The sequence below is a fragment of the Chinchilla lanigera genome, unplaced genomic scaffold (genome assembly GCF_000276665.1).
Source record: "Chinchilla lanigera isolate Chin_1 unplaced genomic scaffold, ChiLan1.0 scaffold00115, whole genome shotgun sequence".
Lineage (NCBI taxonomy): Eukaryota > Metazoa > Chordata > Mammalia > Rodentia > Chinchillidae > Chinchilla > Chinchilla lanigera.
Window position 1 is genome coordinate 3,681,076 of NW_004955516.1, and position 6,053 is coordinate 3,687,128.

Genomic DNA, 6,053 nt, shown 5'->3' on the forward strand with positions numbered 1-6,053 from the left:
GGAAACAAAAACCTGATGATTTTTAAGTGAGATTTCATTAAATGTATGCATTAATTTAGAATCAGTCGGCATCCTTTATAATGTTAGATCTGACTGTTTCAAAATATGATCTTTTTTGTTCTTTTTTGGTTTTGTTTTGTTTTGTTTTGAGACAGGTTCTCACTGTGTAGTTCAGGCTGGCCTTGAGTTCACTATGTAGCCCAGGCTGGCTTCGAACTTGCAGTGATCCTCCTGCCTCAGGCTCCTGAGTGCTGGGATTACAGGTGTACACCACCACACCCAGGAAAGTATGATATTCTTTTCTGTGATTTCAAGTCTACTTTTTGGTCTTTAGAAGGGCTTGGTCATTTTCCTCGTCTGAGTTTTGAACCATTTATCTTAGTTACTTTTTTATTGCTTGGGCAAAATATCTGACACCCATAAGTTAAAGGAGGAAAGGTTTATTTCAGCTCACAGTTTGTAGAGGTTTCAGTCCATAACTGGCTGGCTCCAAGGGCATGGCAGGGGGCATTGCAGTACAGAAACAGTCTATGGCAGGGCAGGCAGGAAGCAGCAGCATGGAGCCTCCCTTCCCCTTTTTATTAGATCCAAGCTATATGCCTGTTGTTTTGCCACACATACCCAGAGTGGGCCTTTCCATTTTCCACAACCAGAACTGATAAACTAATCAGTGAACTAACCTAGTGTTATGCACCTATGATCCAGCCACCTCCCAGAAGCCCTACCTATGAGTACATGAGGCTTTCGGGGTACATCTGGATACAAGCCATAACACTGTTTTTGTTAAGTTTATGCCTAGCATTGTTATTTATTTATTCTTTTTTTCGGGGGGGTGGTTTCCAGTACCAGGAATCGAACTCACGACCTTGCGCTTGCCAGGCAGGTGCTGTCCCACTGAGCTAAACCCCCAACCGCCTATTTATTCTTTTTCAAAAAGTTTAACTGCCATCATATCACAAAAGAATGTTGATGGCTGGGGATATAGGTCAGTGGCACAGTGACTGTCTGGCAAGTGCAAGGTTGTGAGTTCAATTCCTGGTACAAAAAAAAAGAACATTGTCTGACATTGTTGATTCTCGATAGATTCAACAGTTGGGTCCATAATATAAAGCAGTACTAGCACAGAGGACAAATGAAAGGTCAATGACAAGTAACATCCAAAAAAAGGGGCCTTCTCAAATGAAGTTTTCTTTTCTTTCTTTCTTCTTCTCTACCCCACCCTCACCCCAGTACTGTGGATTGAACCCAGGGGTGCTCTACCCCTATGCTACATCCATAGTCCTTTTAATTTTTTATTTTGAGACAGGGTTTTACTGGGTTGCCCAGGGAAGACTTGAACTCATGGTTCTCTTGCCTCAGCCTCCCAAGCAGCTGGGATTACACGCTTGTGCCATCATACCTAGCTTCAAATAGGAATATTCAAGCATTTATAATGTGTCAAATAGGGGCTGGGGATTTAGCTCAGCGGCACAGCACCTGCCTGGCAAGTGCAAAGTCAAGAGTTCAATTCCCAGTGCCAGAAATAAACCAAAAAATAAAATAAAAATATATAATGTGTCAAATAATTCAGAACTAAAAGAGAATGCTCTTTGGATTTTTTTTTTTTTTTGGTTCCAGGAATCGAACTCAGGACCTTGCGCTTGCCAGGCAGGTGCTTATGCCACTGAGCTATATCCCCGGCCCTCTTTTGATTTTTAAACACTGAGAACCTTATGTTTCTTGTAAGCACATTTTGAGAGTAGAAGAATGAAGCCATAATCCATTAAAACCTTTACCTTGGGGCTGGGGATTTAGCTCAGTGGCAAAAGCGCCTCCCTGGCAAGCGCAAGGTCGTGAGTTTGGTTCCTGGTACCGGAGAAAAAAACCAAAAAAATAAAAAAATAAAATAAAACCTTTACCTTATAAAACAAAAGTACTTAGGAATACAAGGTAGTATTTAAAAGCAGAACAGAAAGAAATGATTTAGCAGTATCAGGACAGTTATGGAATGACACGAGTACATTGGTTTCATTTGTTCCCAGCTTGCTTCTGGTTTGTTTAGCAAACATCTAAATACAGTTATTTAAAAATAAAAAAAGGATGAGGTATCTCTTCCTAAACATACTGTTTTCTTTTGAGGAGTAAGGGAATGCTAAACTAGTTCACATGTTTATGGCTCTGTCATAGACAAGCAGCAGATAACACCGAAGCTATGGGACTTCATAAGCACCGCAAAATGCCACGAGGTGGCACAGGCTACATTCAAGCCATTTTGGATTCCTCCATTGTAGACAGTGATCTCTCACACTTAGTGGTTTTATTCATTCATTCGCAGTACTGACGATCAAACCCAGAAACACTCCACCACTGAACTACATCCCTGACATTTTTTATTTTGAGACAGGGTCTTGCTAAACTGCCCAGGCTGGCCTCAAATCTATGATCCTCCAACCTCAGCCTCCCAAGTATCTGGGATTATAGGCGTGTACTACCACATCTGCCTTATTTATTTATTGGAAAATTAATGAGTATAGAGACTTGATGATTGAAGCCTAGGGAACTTCCAAAAAGCCACCGGTAGATGACTGGGTTCACTGTTTTGAATTTGCTGTATACACCAGGAAAGTGAAGGCTGCTAGCTTTTGGCAGTTCCAAGAATACTAATTAACAACTACTCCATGCAGGGGCTGGGGATTTAGCTCAGCGGCACAGCGCCTGCCTGGCAAGCGCAAGGTCGTGAGTTCGGTTCCCGGTACCGGAAAAAAACAAAACAAAACAAAAAAACAACTACTCCATGCAAAAATTGTTGAGGGCCGGGAATATAGCTCAGGGGCACAGTGCCTGCCTGGCAAGCGTGAGGTCATGAGTTTGATTCTCTGTAAAAAAAAAAAAAAAAAAAAAGAGTTGGTACTCCAAGAAGTATATCCTCTTGTAAAAACATGAACAGTTATTATTTTTCCTTATAAAAATAATGCATGTTAATTGTAAATTTAGAAATGTGACCAAGTGTGGTGGTACCGGCCTATAATCGTAGCACTCTGGAAAGCTGAGACAGGAGGTTCACAAATTGAGGCCCAGCCTGAGCAATTTAGCAACTTAGCCAGAAAAATAAAATAAAATAAAACACCTTGGGATATAGTTCATTGCAAAGGCCCTGGGTTTAAAAAAAAATCAAGCAAGCAAACAAGAAAGAAAAAGGTAAATAAAAACAAATTATCCATGATAGATAAGATAACAAAAAAAAAGATAAGATAACCACTATTAAATTTTCTTGACACATATGTAAGGTTATTGTAACAATATTTATAATGGCAAAATTTTGAAGATGACCTACTTAATCAATAACTAATTAAATAAATCATGATATATATTCATATAGTGAAGTACTATTTAGCTATCAAAGAATGAGAAAATGCTGTATTACTGAAATAAAAAATCAATGGGCTTTATTATTAAATAAGAAAGGTAAAGAGTAGTGAATGCTGTGTTTTATGGCAGAAAAGAATGGAAATATATGAAATATATTCATATTGGCTTGAAAGTATTTGCTAAGGAAAAGGAAAAGATACGTAAGAAATTGCCAGGCATGGTGGTGATGCCTATAATCCCAGCACTTGGGAGGCTGAGGCAGGAAGATGAGTTCGAGGCCAGCCTGGACTACATAGTGAGACCCTGTCTCAAAAAAATGAATCAATAAATAGACATAAGGAATAAGTAAGAGTGGTTATCTGTAGGGAATGCGAGAGGAAGTGAGGCTTACAGGGCTCACAGTGGGAGTGAGACTTCTCAGTATGCCCACTTTTATTTTGGTTTTTGAATCATGTGAAATAACCTATTTTTAAAAAGTTAAATTACCGTAAGCTTTAGAGCTGAATATAGCCTCACATATATTGTTCAACTGGAGGAAAGGGATATAATTTCTGCATCAGAAGTGCAATCATTTGTTACAATCGACATCAGAATCTTTATTCATTCTTTTGAATGAATGTTTTTATGTTTTCAGTGTCCTTAGTTTTAACAAAGACTGGAAAGTTTCTGGCTTATGGAAATCCAAGAAACGAAACTGTTATCTGTTCATTGAGGGGAATAGAAGTAATTTTGTTTTCTGTAAAGCATGAGTTGATAAGGAATTTAGACGAATAAAATCCAGTAATAAAATCTTTTTAAGGGAAGCTGACCAAATCCAAGCGAATAGGGTAATGGCGAATCTACTACCCGCAACTGCCTGGGGTAGTCATTTCATTTGTAACCCTGCACCTCTAGTTAGGGTTGTTTGAGAATATATTTTATGTGAGAATATTGTGGAGATATTCAGTAAGACTTCAAGAAAATAATGCACCCATGGGAAGCTTTCTGGACAGTCTTTTTTCAGAAGAACCCAGGCCTATAAAACGGTGGACACCGAGGCTTGGGAGGTAGCTCGGTGGCAGAGCACTGCCTAGCATGCTTGAGGCCCTGCATTCCATCCCCAGGACTGGGGGACGAAAACAAACCTTTTTTTTTGTTTTGATACAAGGGCTCACGATGCAGTTCAGGCTGGCTTTGAACTCACAGCAGTCCCCCTGCCTCAGCCTCCCGAGTGCTGGGATTACAGTACTGGTCCTTTTTGACTGAGAAAAAGTGGCCGGAAAGATTGATGAAAGACGTGCTCTTCATTTGAGAGTCAAGTCACCAAGTGAGCGGATGGAGGGTAACAGTCCTAAAGAAATTCTGGAGAAACAAAAGAACAGTAGGAGAGCGGGGCTGGGGAGGCCCAGGGCAGAGGCGAAGGACAGGAAACAGGAGAGGCAATCAAAGGAAACAGGAAATACCCACATCAGTCTGGACTGTGAGATGAAAATTGGTGTTCTGGTCGAAGACTCGGAAGAACAGCAAGATCCTAAATGAATGAAAATTCTCTTTTCCAGCACTCTGGGTTGAGCAAGGCAAAAGGCAAAACCGATGTACTTTAGGGAGACTTTTTAAATTTTAATTTAATCTTTTACTATTTATATTTTTAATTGATATTTCCTTATTGAGCACAGCGTAAGAATTTGATGTATGTATACAGTGTGTAACGAGCACATCAAGGTAATTAGCATTTCCATCTCCTTAAACATTTATTATTTCTTTGTGTTGGGAAACTGAACTCTCCTATAGTTCTTTATAAACTGATAAAAAATTAATGTCGAATGTGGTGGCAGTAGTAGCAGGCGACATGAGATGATGCCGCAGGCCTGGAGCAGTGGGACAGCTTTGCGGAGTCTTGGGATCTGTGGAAGAGGGTGAGAACTGCAGAAGAAATGATGGCCTTGAGCCGGGTATGATGGCGCACGCCTGTAATCCCAGCACGCAGGAGGCTGAGGCGGGAGGATCATTTGCGAGTTCGAGACCAGCCTGGGCTACAAAGTGAGCTCAAGGCCAGCCTGAACTGCACAGTGAGACCCTGTCTCAAACAGACAAAAAAAAAGAAAAAAAAAAATGAAATGGTGGCCATGGCAGGGTCTCCCTATGTTACCCAGGCTGATTGCACAGTTCCCCTGTCTCAGCCTCCCAAGTAGCTAGGATTACAGGTACATATGATAGTGAGATTTTAAAGCTGTAAAATCAAATTTACCAGGCAGAAGGTGGCCAAAGAAACGTGCCAAGAAAAGTCCTTTCAAGATAGTCTTGAAGACATAAAGAACCAAATGAAAGAGAAGAGAAATAAAACCTTGGCAGAGATAGGCAAACGCAGGTGCTTTGTACGTGCACCGTGCAAATTATCAACACTGCTACATTGCTGAAAAATTACCAAGGCAACAACAGAATGTTAGTTTTAGCTGCAGAAAATGAAAAATCCACAGAGAAAGAAGCCCAAGGTATCATCCTACAGCTTGTGCGTTGGTTATATGCACTGAAAGGAAACTTACTTCACAGCAAACAGAACATACTGGCCAGAGGCGGGGTGCATGTCCCTCAGGACTCCGGTCTTATGGCAACCCCGGGGGCTCCTTTGTGAAGGATAGACTGCAAGTTCCTCTTCAGGAAACTGACCTTCCGGGGCAGAGAGAACCATTCCAAATAGAAGACCAGGGGGCTGGGGATTTAGCTCA